Below are 14,475 nucleotides of genomic sequence, written 5' to 3'. Positions count from 1 at the left end.
CTTACCTCCCCGCTGAGAGGGGAGGAGGTCTCCAGTGGTGTCTTTGGACGGCGGAGGCGGAGAGGGTGTTCGAGACACTGAAGGCACGATTCACCACTGCTCTGCACTGATGTGCTGGCAAATCCCGACCCCTCAGTCTCCTTCATCGTCAAGGTGGATGCCTCCGAAGTAGGAGTCAGGGCAGTGCTGTCCCAGCGCACCGATGTACGATGTAGGGGACCAGGAAATCTTGGCAGTCAAGAAGGCTTTGAAGGAGTTGAGGCACTGGCTTTCCTGGTGTGGATGGACCACCGTAACCTGGAGTACATCAGGGCATCGAAGAGGCTAAACCCGAGACAGGCTAGGTGGGCTCTATTCTTTGCCAGGTTCCAATTCACGCTTTACTATAGGCCAGGCTCAAAGAATGTGTAGGCGAACGCCCTGTCTCGCCTCTATGACGAGGAAAGGCAGGGAGAGGAGACCCCATCCTCCCTTCAGTGCGTGTTGGGGTATTATCGCGCCAGTGGTGTGGGACGTGGACGCCGACATACGGCAAGCCCTGCGCACGGAAACCCGCACCTGCACAGTGCCCGGAGAACCGCGCCTACATGCCCACGGGTGTGCCGGACCGCCTCCTTACCTGGGCGCACATGGCGCCTTTGTCTGGTCATCCTGGGATAAGCCATCGCCTGCCTGACTGAGAAGTACTGGTGGCCAACCTTGGTTAGGGACACCCGGGTTTACGTCTCTTTCTGCTCCATCTGTGCCCAGTCAAAGACACCCAGACACCTCTGTTATGGAAAGCTCCTTCTCCTGCCGGTTCCATAACGACCCTGGTCTCACCTCTCGGTGGACTTTGTCACTGACCTTCCCCCCGCCCAGGGGAAAACCACCGTTCTCGTCATTATGGACCAGTTGTCCAAAGCTTATCGCCTCCTTGTCGACATATTTTTAATCATCATTAGAGTCTCATCATGCAGCCTTACAATGTATTAAAAATCAAAACATATTGCTCAACGCTTGTAGAACAACTAAAGTTACATTAATAACTCTAAATAAAGCATACAGTATAGGAGCACTTGTTTTTTTCAACACAGAATAGCCGCATGTTCACTCAAATCGTTTGGAGAAAATATTTATATTTTATTCTGCTTTGTTCAATTGTATTCCTCATACTATAAAATAATATAAAATAATGCCACGGAATTCTAAGCAAATCTTGTCTGCTAAATGAACTAGTGTAGCCCACAGCCATATGGCACAGCCACATCAGGACCTAACATAAGGACAACTCAGAGTATGCTATTCTGTTCTTCTGAAATGGACATCATTTTCTTCATATCATGCTTCTTTAGACCTGTCTAAAATATATCATGGATTTATTGTGAAGGTGTAGACTATATTACATGGATTTATTGTGAAGGTGTAGACAATATTACATGGATTTATTGTGAAGGTGTAGACTATATTACATGGATTTATTGTGAAGGTGTAGACTATATTACATGGATGTATTGTGAAGGTGTAGACTATATTACATGGATTTATTGTGAAGGTGTAGACAATATTACATGGATTTATTGTGAAGGTGTAGACTATATTACATGGATTTATTTGAGTTCTAAACATGTAGATGTTCCAAAGGTCTGCATCCGTGGCTTGTGTGGAAGCCAGGAGATACTAAATGTGTTTATGGTAATTAACGGTTAATTACCGTGAGACCGACAGATATTTGCTTTTCAATTACCGGCTGACGAAATGTCGTGACGGTCACAGCCCTAATCATGAGCTCATCTTAATTTAGCTAGGAGACTAAATAAATAGATTGATTGATTGATGATAACTATCAATGACATTAATAAGAGATTGATTATTTGGACACACATCAGTAGATGATTGGGAATATGTCAGGATAAAATGATTCAGATGGCGCAATTTATTTCAATTTTTTAAAAACGTATTCTTTGCGAAGGCAATGTGATAAGCACAGTAAACAGAAGTCTATTTTCCTATTAGCCAATATAAAGAGATCGATGTGATTCTGAAGTCTAACTTGGTTTATTCTCCATCATGTGGAGTTATCAGATCACTCATCATAATCACTCCATCCCTTTCCAATGTTCTGGGTCGCTGGCAGATGCTCCTTAGCACAATGAGATTAAATCAGTATTATATGAAGATAAAGGAGTTTGCTGTCAAAGATTTAATCAAAAGGAGGTTCATCACATATTTCAGTTTCCGAAAGACTCAATGGCATTACTTACAGTGGTGGAAAAAGTACCCAATTGTCATACTTGAGTAAAAGTAGATATAATTGTAAAATTATACTTAAGTATCAAAAGTAAAAGTACTTCTATTAGGCATTCCAAATGGTGCAATTTGATTGTTTTTGTGTGTTTTTTTTACAGATAGTCAAGGGCACACTAAAACACTCAGACATCTCAGACATTTACAAATGAAGCATGTGTGTTTAGTGAATCCGCCAGATCAGAGCCAGTAGGGATGACCAGGCATGTTCTCTTGATAAGTGTGCGAATTGGACCATTTCCTGTCCTGTTAAGTGTTCATAATGTAACGAGTACTTTTGGGTGTCACGGAAAACGTATGGAGTAAAACAAAAATGATTTTCTTTAGGAATGTTGTGGAGTAAAAGTAAAAGTTGTCAAAAATATAAATAGTAAAGTACAGAAACCAACAAAAAAACGACTTCAGTAGTACTTTAAAGTATTTTTACTTAAGTACTTTACACCACTGCTGATGTATAAACTGGTGCTGGGTCAGTTGACAGCAAGGTGAAAGGTGCACAGGACAACGTGAGAAAGGAAAGGGAAAGGGGGATACCTAGTCAGTTGTACAACTGAATGCATTCAACTGAAATGTGTCTTCCACATTTAACCCAACCCCTCTGAATCAGAGAGGGCTGCCTTAATCGACATTCATGTCTTCGGCGCCCGAAAAGGGCCACGGGAGCATAATATTTGTGTCTCAGAAGCAATCCTTGTTGCATTGAACAGATTCAATTGAATTCCTGCTTTCGTAAGGTAATTGATAGCGTCTGATATACATCTGAGAAAATAGCTGGAGCATTACCGACTCGTGGTAATCATAATGTATAATAGGTGTACTCAAGACATAATCCAGTCTCTTCCCTTGTGTGAGTTCAATCCCATCCAAGGCCCTGTGCTTTTTAAATACGAATACATCACCCAGAAACTGTAATCAACTGCATCTTGAAAAAAGCATGGACGCAACAAATGAGAGATGATATTGTGTGCAGCACATCACAGTGCCCGTATCATGAAGCAATGCCATTTTGTGTAGCCTGCGAACGGAAAATAAGGACTGAAGGAGACAGATGTTTTGCTTAGAAATGGCTAAATCCAAATATGTGGATTACAGTTGAAGTGCACGCCAGGTCGTGTTTACTATTTTTGACCGCAACAGAGATGATGTTCTTTAAAACCTTGTTAAACTACAAAATGCAATACATTCAACATCCCTGTTCAAATGCCTACAGTCCCGGGGGTTCTTGTCAAGAATAAACTGTGAAAACTGTGACCTCTATATGTACAGTAGCACCACATGATTAAACAAAAACAAACAACTACAAATTAAAAGGACGATAATATAAGTAGTGTACACAATTGATTTCAAATTCCCTTCAGGAGGGTTGACAGAGCAGTCCTTCATCCATAAGTCATAGCTTTTCTTTCCCACAATTCCCAGGGTACAGTAAATACACTCCCCTCCATATTTATTTGGACTGAGAAGCAATTATTATTATTTTTTTTACATTTGGCTCTATACTCCAGCATTTTGGATTTGAGATCAAATATTTCATATGAGGTGACAGTACAGAATGTCAGTACTATGAAAATATGAGTATTTTCACTTGATGAAAGAAAATTGACAAATTCACTTACATGTAAGTGTATTCAAGTATTCAAAATGTTAATATTTGGTACCATATTCCTAGCACACAATGACTACGTCAAGCTTGTGATTCTACAAACTTGTTGGATGCATTTGCAGTTTTCTTGGGAGGTTGTGTTTCAGATTATGCTTTGCCCAATAGGAACTGAATGATGCATAATGTCATGTTGAAGTCATTTTTATTGTAAATAAGAATAGAAGATGTTCTGAACACTTCTACATTAATGTGGATGCTACCATGAATATGTATAATAATGATGAGTGAGAAAGTTACAAAAGAACAAATATCCCCCCCAAAAAAATACTAACTTCCCCTGGGAGGTTGGATCAGGGCTACGGGGCACCGGCCTCCAGCAAATTTCCTGCAATTCTACACATTTTCCTAACAATCTGACCTCCAGGGGTCACTCAACCACCCAAAACTAAAAAACTAAAACATTACTTGGTTAGGGGCCCCCTGGAGGTCGGGGGTCGCATGCCCGTTCGGTAATCCAGGCCTGGGTATGATCTCAAATCCAAAATGCTAGGGTATAGAGCTAAATGTAGAGTGGCTCCTACTTTAAAAGTTGCGAGCTTACACCTTGAGGTACCCAGCTTACACTTAGAGGTACCCAGCGTCATGGCTTCATTGCTCCAGACCACCACAAGGGGGAGTTAAGAGCACTCATTATGCATTTGGGTCCCAAGGTTTTTATATGACCAATCATATCGAGTGGTTCCAATGACGAAATTGATGCGAGCCACCCGTCGCTGGTGACTTTTTTCAGCAAAGGTTGCTGACAAAACATTACGGTGGAAGCAAATGTAAGTAATTATAACGTCATAACGAGTCAAGCAAAAAAATTACAATTGAGAGGAATATGTTAATACACAGACAAACGATTGTGCATATTTTTTTGTCATAAAGTTAATTTACGAAAATCCCTATTTAGCAAGTTAGCTGACTAGCTAACATTAGCCAGCTAGCTAGCTAGTGTTATTACATGTTTTAGGGACTCCTGAGAAAAGCAGCAAACCAGGCTGTCGCCTTGTGAAACAGTGGATGTAAAGAATCTAGCTAGCTAAAGCAATTACTGGAAATTGAATGTACGATTGTGTAAGCTTGCCTTGCTTATATTTGCCATGCAAAAGTAACACACCTAGCTAACTATGTATTTGCTTCTTGTGTAGTGGAGGATGGAAATAACTGTATTCCCATGGATGTGTAGCTAGCTATAAAACGTATGGTATGAATATTAGTTCAGAACCTATGAACCTCAGCTATCATAGTTGTATCGACTTCAAGTCTGAATGGTATTAATGAAGCCTGTGGATAGAGTAGAACATTATAACTTTATTGTGCCAAGGATGCAAGTCCTATATACACATGTACTGTAGTTATTACCACACATGAGATCCCCACATTGTAGCCTGTACATTGAATATATTCACTGATCATGTACTCTTCCATGGCAAATAAAGGTGCAGTTCAGGTATGAATCTCTGTGAGACATTCTTTTTCAGTCATATCCAATACCAGCTGTATCAAACTCAAATTCTTTGAATGATGCTGTGTCCATGCATACTCCACAAGACACGCCACCAGAGGACCCTTCACAATCCCCAAGTCCAGAACAGACTACATGGAACTATATTCCACATCAGGTAACTGATGCAAGCAGTAGAATCAGATTATTTTTAAACACACCTTATGGAACAGCGGGACTGTGAGGAGACACACACACACACAGGTGCATAAGCACACAAATGCTAGCACTCTACACAAACGTACCTTGAAATAACGTTGTATGGTGGTATTATACATTTTGTAGATATGTAATGATGTAATAATGTTATATGATGTACTGTTTAATCTTTTGTTTTATGTGTGATGTACCTGCCTTAATGTGTTTGGACCCCAGGAAGAGTAGCTGCTGGAACTAATGGGGATCCATAATAAACTCCAGGAAGAGTAGCTGCTGCCTTGGCAGGAACTAATGGGGATCCCTAATATTTACAAATAACTCTCATTTTCTTTTTCATAGAAAACACCTGTCTATGTGTGTTCAATGTGTGTTTTTTCAAAAGTGATCTTCAATCGTTTGGTTCATTTCAAAGTCAGTCAAAGCCTTTATAGAGCACCTCTGATTCATAGAGTGTGTAAATCCCCTAGTACTAGTAGGTCATGTGGCCATCGGGGATAAGACAGGGATCAGACAGTTCCATATTAAACCTGCCTCCCTTCAAAATCAATTTGAGAGGCATAATTCTGAGCGGAAGGCAAATGTCAAATTGACATGCAGATCTCAGAGGATAACGCAAGCTGAAACATGCGTGGGCTGTATCTAACTACTGTCTGTTTGCAATAAAAAAAATACTGTTAGGTCTACTCCATCCTATATACTGTATAAACAATCAGAATAGTGCATCAGTGGAGGCTGCTGAGGGGAGGACTGCTCATAATAATGGCTGGAACGGAGCAAATGGAATGGCATCAAACACATGGAAACCATGTGTTTGATTTTGTTGATACCTTTCCACCTATTCGGCTCCAGCCATTAGCACTTGCCCATCCTCCCCAATTAAGGTGCCACCAACCTCATGTGTAGTGCATAGCCTATTGGAGTGAACAAATGAGTATTCAAATGGAACATTGTAGTCCACTGAGCTGTAATATTGTTTCGTTCACAGACTGCGTGGAAACAGACTAGAATTGACAACGTGAACAAGGCTACCCAATCACATCTAAATGTAGCACGTCCTTCCAACAAGCCATAATCCTTCAATGTTGCATCTGGGGGCTATAGCGGTCTGTACATGGCTTCAGATATGTAAAGTAACATGCATGGACCACACCTCTTCTTCCTCATCCTCCATTTCTCTCAGTCTCTCGACCTCTAACCCAGGCCCATAATGAGTTTGGAGCCGTGCTGTGCTCTAGGAGGATTAAAAAAAACAATTGAGAGCTTAAATGGTTCTAATGGCGCGCTGAACCTGACCCTCTCTTTCTAAATGGCACAGGACCAGAGACATAATGTATGTGGTGTGGGTGGGACATATCAACTTACACATACGGGAAATATAGGAGCAGATTCAACAACTACTTTTGTTGGAAAAGGGGCACTTGCCAAAGTTTAACACAAGGAGGCAGCGAGGGGACCGCTCGTTCCCCTGAAGCCCCTCTCTTGTGTGACTACTGCAGCGCAAATCCAATCATGCACTTGACCAGGGGAGCTGGGAGCCGTCCGCCTCCAGTGGCCAAGTTGGCAAACCAGCAAATGCCCTTCAGCAGAACCCAATTATACCCGAGACCCATGAGACACTCTCAGAGCTTGGAGCTCTTCCCTTCTCACAGCTAACAATGGTGCGGTGGCCTATGCTCAGTAGGCTGCTCATGTACTGTAGATCCACACACCGACACCGCAGAGCGCGGACCAGAGTCGGCGTTCAGTCCCTGCTGTGGTGGAGGCAGGGCTGCAGAAAACAAAGTGGGCTACGGCTGCTGATGCTGCTGATGGGGTGGAATCGTGGTGCGTTTGCCTCCTCTTTATCTCTTGTCCCAGATTGGCTGCCGAACACCGTGATACCAGCTCTACGAGCTCCAAGGACGTGTTAAAGAGGAACCTTTGTCCTAAAGGTCCTCGCATTCTGGCTAAAGCACTTAAAGGAAGACTGCAACTGCAAGTTTACAGTTCAGATCCCCCACATAATCAGCCGTTGGATTATATTGGGAAAGCTAATGGACTGAGTTTGTGTCGCTGCGTTCATTAGACATCGCATTGCTACCAATTCTTCCGATGGCGGTAGCTCACCTCGTCAACCTCGGATGTGTTTGTGGTGTCGGCGTGACAGCCGATTGGCTCCGCTCCGACACGTTCACATCACACGCTGTTCAATTGTTTCACAGAGAATGAATGTGGACGTCTGCCATTACAATGCTTACGGAGGATAACAACGCTGTGTTTGCCATTCAGGGCCATTTGCCATTCTTGTAAACAAATATGGTAAACAATGCTTGTGTCTATAGCCTGGCTTAGCATAATCACTGATACAACGACCGTTCAGATACAGTACAACACAATCAATTTGACTCTGTAACTTCCTAAATACTGGCATCGAATGCACTGTGGTATACAACATGGGATTGCGGTCCTGTATGGCTCAGTTGGTAGAGCATGGCGCTTGCAACGCCAGAGTTGTGGGTTTGGTTCCCACGGGGGACCAGTACGAAAATATATGCCCTCACTACTCTGGATAAGAGCGCCCTGCTAAATGTAGAATGTGTCTAGCCAGCATATTTTATGAAAGTGTCAAATTAAATAAAACACAAAAATGGTAACACTGTCACTGTGGTTGACTGATTGTGTGCTGCTGTCACATTTGGGCCTTGGAAAGCACAAGCAGGACGGGAGCCATGTGTGACTGTCATAGCTAAAGGGATTATCTAGTGATCCAATAAACTCTGGACGGCAATGACAAAGATGATCACGGCCGAGCATTGAGTGAGACGGATGAAATGTACAGTTGCATTTGTTAGTGACTTTGTATAGAGGAGGACGGCGCAGGTCAAATCACATCAGCATGAAAACATTGGAGACGCTTGGAGAATGAAAATCCCTAAAGGAAATGTGAGGAATTGTATTATAGCTGTACTGTGGTTCATATTAAGACTAGACTACACAAGACTAGTGCCTTTTATGCATGGTATAACAAACACAAATGACATTACCAGCAGCAACACATAGAGTACTATGTACTACAAGTGAAACATTGCTTTAAGCAGAATATAGTCCCACATAAACGTTGTCAGAAAAATAATATATAGCTAACAGACTATAGGTACAGTCTTAGAAAAAAAGGTGCTATGTAGAACCTAAAAGGGCCCTCCAGAACCTAAAAGGGCTTTCCAGCTGTACTCATAGGAGAACACTTTGAAGAACCCTTTGGTTACCTTGATAACATGCAGCGACACAGATTTTCCTTAATTGCTTTGATAAGAAAAACAACAAACGCTGAAGTGCACATGACCTGGGAACAGTGTAAAATGATATTTTGCGATACACATTTCTATTGCTCTCTTATCGATGCCATCCACCACCCTTTTAGGTTCCAGGTAGAACTCTTTTGTGTTCCATGTAGAACCCTATTGGGAAAGGGTTCTACATGGAACCCAATAGGGTTCAACCTGGAAGCAAAAAGGGTTCTACTTGGATCCAAAAAAGGGATCTGCTATGGGGACAGCCAGAGAATCCTTGTGGAACCCTTTTTTCTAAGAATAGTCAAATAAATGACACTCTAAGTCATATTAATTCAAAATGTAAGGGGTAAACTGTATTTATTGTAAACAGCCGAGGACACTTAACAGGGAGAGTTCATGCTCCTACTAGGCCCATCACTAAACCAACCTGCCAGCAGGCTTTTAAAAGGCCTTTATCTAAAACAACCCCAAATACTGACCCAATATGCAGACATCCACAAGGTGTTAATAAAATGGCAACTGTTTCAAGCTGCTTCTGTTTGGACAAAACAACATTGGCATTTGACAAGCTCAGGCCGGCTAGACTTGAAAGAGATAAATATTCCCCTGAGGGAAAAAAAAAAAAGGTTTACCGTAATAACATGCAACAACACAGATTTTCCTTTTAAATTGCTTTGATAAGAAAAACAACAAACGCTGAAGTGCACATGACCTGGGAACATTGTAAAATGATATTTTGTGATCCACATTTCTATCGTTCTCTTATCGATGCCATCCACCACTGTCACATAGTGTTGATCTCCTGAATGAACTATTAACCTTGTAGATTCTTATAAATAACATTCCACCACAGCACACACATATAATTAACAATATGTAGCTGTTGGCTATTATATTATCCCTGTGGGTAGAAGAGCATTCAATGTTCCATTCCATTAGAACTGTGGCAGTACACTGTTGCATTGTTCTGAAGTGTATATTTCAAAGGACCAATTTCTCAAGTCAAATACATCCTAGATGTAGACCTACATGTTCCCTACACGAATGGAACAACGCATACAATGAATCTTAAGCAAGTAGCCAGTGGAGAGAAGGACCATAAACACGCAATCAAATGCCCCTCGGAGAGTTAATACATAGGGTACGGTGGAGCTTCTCCTCACCAGTGTCAATGGGACAGGGCTTACGGTAAAAGATAAGTAGCTATTTATAGATAAGAGGGGTTGTGATATGACCTGGGACGGTACACGTTCAATATTGCAATACATTTGATGTGAGTCAGTGCTTCTAAAAAAATGCACAGGATGTTTCCTGAGGCAAATCGTTGCTTCCCTGTCGACCACCGCTTTTAACGTAATTCAAGGCTATTCCGGGGTTACTATTACACTTGACCGATGCACGGCCTGCTGACAGCACACGGCTACTTACTGTATTAACTTACCACTGATCTATATCTAAGGTAATGCAAACGTGAACATGGACGATGTAGGGTACAGCCAGGTGAAATATGGCGATTTCGCTTTGATCATAGCCCATGATCGCTCTTTAAGGAACCGTAATCTTTCAATGCAGTAGAGTAGAATAGGCAATTATGATACGTATGATATTATTGAGATCAGTCAATATGTCAGTGTTTAGATGGATCAAACCAATTCAGCATCTCAATCCCTTGTACATATAAAGACCCCTCCTCTCTCTCTTCTCTTCCACAACCTTCATTGTTCTTCCATCTGTCTAAGATACCCGTTTTGATATGTCATTGTTTAATTGAGATTCAACTGCGGCCTTTCTTGTCAAATTAGATAAATGGGGCACTGAGGATGTTTGAAATTAAATGGGACATTTTTTTCACCCGTAAAATATCAGTTACTGGTAGGATGCCAGAACGCAGGCTTAAATGAGGGAATTTTGGCAGGACCGGGGGAATTAACGACCAGGCACTGTAAAGTCGAGAGAGAGAGAGGCTGCGCGTACACAATATGGACTATGCTTCCTGCTACAGCATTGCTCTCTGACAAGCAAGTGTGAAAAGTATTGATGTAGCAACTTCAAACAGCCATGTAATTCCAAAAAAGGATCAGTCGCACAGTGAAAAAGCCTTTGAGATATATGGCGTTTCGCCCCACAAAGGCTCTGTTAGAATACGTCTCTGTCAATAGATTTCCCGAGGTTTAGACACACTGTTCACAGAATGATAAGACGCTGCAGCTTAAATGGTCACTATGCCCTATTGGCTACAATCAACAGTTCTAAAAACGGAGGCGGTTCAGTCTTGCTCCGATTTACTTTGTCATGCTTGTGTATACTACACCTAAATGGTAAACAGTGGTGATACTCTAGTCCCGCACAGTAAACAGATCAACGACCTACTTTTGGCTATGTAACATTTGTTGTCCACATGCAGTTATTGACTTTGTATGTGCAAGGTCATTGTGGTAGAACAAGTGCGTTGAACCTAGCTACTGCAAACAGATGCCTCTAGATCCACACTGCTTGTCCTCTCCTTCCCTCTGATATATTTAAATACCTATTTTTCAAGTATAGCAATTACATTTTGTCGAAACATTGATGCTATCACCAAAACGTAAAATGAAAATCAATAAGTAAAAAGTGAATATACTTTGCCTATGCAAAGTTGATAGGCAGGGTAGCCTAGTCGTTAGAGCGTTGGACTAGTTACCGAAAGGTTGCAGTTTCAAACTCTCGAGCTGACAAACTCACTGTTCCTAGTCCGTCATTGAAAATAAGAATTTGTTCTTAAACTGACTTGCCTGGTTAACTAAAGGTAAAATTAAAAATTAAAAAATATTACTGCTGCCTTCCACCGCTCAGTCAGACTGCTCTATCAAATCATAGACTTAATTATAATATAATAAACACACAGGGCTTATAGGTTCTCACTTGATGAGGGAGATTCTGAGTAAAATATACTGTTAGCGTGGTATTTAAAACAGTAGTTGTATTGTAATGTATGTCCCTATGCTGAACGCCCTGTAGTATGTGGATGACATAAGGTTAGAGCGTTGGACTAGTAACCGGAAGGTTGTGAGTTCAAACCCCCGAGCTGACAAGGTACAAATCTTTCGTTCTGCCCCTGAACAGGCAGTTAACCCACTGTTCCCAGGCCGTCATTGAAAATAAGAATATGTTCTTAACTGACTTGCCTGGTTAAATAAAGGTAAAATAAAAAAATTAAAAATTAAAGTGCTAGTGGACTTGTTCTTGAGGCATGTGCTCAGTGTGATAGCCTCTATCAACAAACAACACTATGATATTAAAGCGAGCCTTGCGCAATTCACTTCAAGCAGGAGCAATAAAATGGTTTCAACTCATAGCTATTTGGTTCGCTTTACATCAAATCTGCCGACAATCCTGACCACAAAACATCGCAGCATCACTGCTAATGTGAGACGCACTCTTCAATACAGAACATTCATTTGGAGTCCCGGACGGTCCATCAGAGGGCAAAGCCAATAGGACAACAGCAAACAACAGACGATGCATTTCTAAACACAAAGAAGCAGCGACCGAATGGTTTGCACTGTCACTACAAAACGATTATAATCTAAGCAGAAAGTAGTCGCATGCACGAAATAAAAAGACTGAATGACGACGAAAGCTTGTACCAAGTGTTCAGTAAGCTGTTGCGGGCTGTCGCCACTGAATAATCACAAATAGCAGCAATAGGATTCAGTTTACAAAGCATTTGTACCTACCTGTCTCGTTGTCTACATCCCACCAAGACAAGTGGTGCTGAAACTGTGTCCGTCCAGCGCTGGGCTCCGCATCTGATCTCACCGCGAGAAAGCAGTGGGGGAGACATGATAGTGACTGTATGCGGTACTGCAGCTGACAAGAGAGCTGTCCAATCAGGATCATTTGCGAAATGAATAGTAGCCAATCAATCCGTCTGGAAGTGAGGATTCCACTTTTTTTTAGCAAGGTTGACTGACATTGCTGCTAAACACATTTGCAATGCATGACCGATGGTTTCAAGGAATTGCACTGCAAAAGCTGAGAATTTTGAGGTAGTCTAATGTATATTTTTTGTAGAGTTTGCATGGATATGATGCTCCTCATAACAGAGAATTGGAATTAGACAGTTTTGGGCTAAATTAACTAATGGCTCGATTTCACAGTGTGGCCATTTTGCTTTGCTAAATATAAAAGTCTTCCAAAATTGGGATAGAAAAAAACTGCTAGTAATGGTGACGGAGCCCTGCAGCGCCTTCGGAAAAATATTCACACCCCTTAACTTTTTTCCACATTTTGTTGTGTTACAGCCTGAATTTAAAATTGATACCCCACCATGTCAAAGTGAATTGTTTGTAGAAATGTTTTGAAATTAATAAAAAATGTAAAGCTGAAATGTTAGTCAAGTATTCAATAGCTTTGTTATGAAAAACCTTTCAGAATTTAAAATGTGCTTAACAAATTGCATAATCGGTTGGATGGACTCATTCCGTGTTCAATAGTAGTGGGTAACATGATTTATGAATGACTAACTCATCTCTGTACCCCCACACATAAAATTATATTGAAGGTCCCTCAATCAAGTAGTGAATTTCAAGCACAGATTCAACCACAAAGTGCAGGGAGGTTTTTAAATGCTTCGTAAAGAAGGGCACAGATTTGGTAGATGTGTAAACAGACACTGAATATCCCTTTCTGTATGATGAAGTTATTAATCAGGCTTTGGGTGGTGTATCAAGAAGAGGTCGACCGATTATGATTTTTCAACGTCAATACCGATACCGATTATTGGAGGACCAAAAAAAGCTGATACCGATTAATTGGCTGATTTTTATATATATTTGTAATAATGACAATTACAACAATACTGAATTAACACTTTTATTTTAACTTAATTTTAACTTTATTCTCAAAAAAATAATAAAACATGTTCAATTTGGTTTAAATAATGCAAAAACACAGTGTTGGAGAAGAAAGTAAAAGTGCAATATGTGCCATGTAAAAAAGCAAACGTTTAAGTTCCTTGCTCAGAACATGAGAACATATGAAAGCTGGCGGATCCTCTTAACATGAGTCTTCAATATTCCCAGTTAATACGTTTTTAGGTTGTAGTTATTATAGGAATTATAGGACTATTTTTCTCTATACCATTTGTATTTCACAGACCTTTGACTATTGGATGTTCTAATAGGCACTATAGTATTGCCAGCCTAATCTCGGGAGCTGATAGGCTTGAAGTTATAAACAGCGCTGTGCTTCAAGCATTGTGAAGAGCTGCTGGCAAATGCAGGAAAATGCTGTTTGAATGAATGCTTAAGAGCCTGCTGCTGCCTACCACCGCTCAGTCAGACTGCTCTATCAAATATCAAATCATAGACTTAATTATAATATAATAAACACACAGAATTTCAAGCCTTAGATCATTAATATGGTAAAATCTGGAAACTATAATTTCGAAAACAAAACGTTTATTCTTTCAGTGAAATATGGAACTGTTCCGTATTTTATCAAACGGGTGGCATCTCTAAGTCTAAATATTGCTGTTACATTGCACAACCTTCAATGTTATGTCATAATTATGTAAAATTCTGGCAAATTAATTACGGTCTTTGTTCGGAAGAAATGGTCTTCAC

General features: G+C 40.9%; 1 protein-coding gene across 1 annotated transcript in view; it reads right to left on the bottom strand.

Moving 5' to 3' along the window:
- The window catches only part of LOC118363819 (beta-1,3-galactosyltransferase 1-like), a 113,900-nt gene extending 101,219 nt beyond the window's left edge, over window positions 1-12,681 (bottom strand). The window contains exon 1 of the mRNA XM_035745064.2: window positions 12,586-12,681. The gene's annotated coding sequence lies outside the window, so the exon portion shown is untranslated. The remainder of the gene's footprint in view (window positions 1-12,585) is intronic.
- Between the last annotated feature and the right edge of the window lie 1,794 nt (window positions 12,682-14,475).

This window comes from Oncorhynchus keta, chromosome 30 (genome assembly GCF_023373465.1).
Source record: "Oncorhynchus keta strain PuntledgeMale-10-30-2019 chromosome 30, Oket_V2, whole genome shotgun sequence".
Classification (NCBI taxonomy): Eukaryota; Metazoa; Chordata; class Actinopteri; order Salmoniformes; family Salmonidae; genus Oncorhynchus; species Oncorhynchus keta.
The sequence above is the reverse complement of the archived record's forward strand: the minus strand, read 5'-3'. Positions and strand labels throughout refer to the sequence as shown.